Below are 540 nucleotides of genomic sequence, written 5' to 3'. Positions count from 1 at the left end.
TCCTGAAATCTGGCTGCTCCAACATGGCTGTCTGCTCCATGTACAAATCGCCGTCACCGTCTGTCCTGTTAGTGACAGAACAGCACCGATTACCAATGCAGAATTCAATATCAGACCTGCATTTTTATCCAGCCAGTTTTATTGCTGCTTTTTGGGCCTGATGCAGTGAAAGGTGTCCTACTCAGCAGGAGGGGTTCATCCTGCCACCATGCTGACAGAAAACAGGAATGAAGGTAAAAACTCTCCAAACTGCAGCAGGTCTTTCTAACAACGTTAGAGAACAGAAATGACAACAATAAAATATGCAGATCAACTTTACTGAGACTTTAAATAAAGCACGGTCCCGGCAGATGATCTATGATGCTCTGGGCCTGTTTGTTTACAGAATCTTGTTGGCGAGTTTTAAAGCAGGAACGATTGAAAACACCAGCAGATTACTGAATTCATTTATTGATGGATTCTTGGCTGGTTCTCTAAAATTCTTTTTTAAAAATCAATCTTTGTACCAAATATATATTTTTTGTCATGATTTGTGGAAAT

Source organism: Cyprinodon variegatus, unplaced genomic scaffold (genome assembly GCF_000732505.1).
Source record: "Cyprinodon variegatus isolate N-32 unplaced genomic scaffold, C_variegatus-1.0 Scaffold1722, whole genome shotgun sequence".
Taxonomy (NCBI): domain Eukaryota; kingdom Metazoa; phylum Chordata; class Actinopteri; order Cyprinodontiformes; family Cyprinodontidae; genus Cyprinodon; species Cyprinodon variegatus.
The sequence above is the reverse complement of the archived record's forward strand: the minus strand, read 5'-3'. Positions refer to the sequence as shown.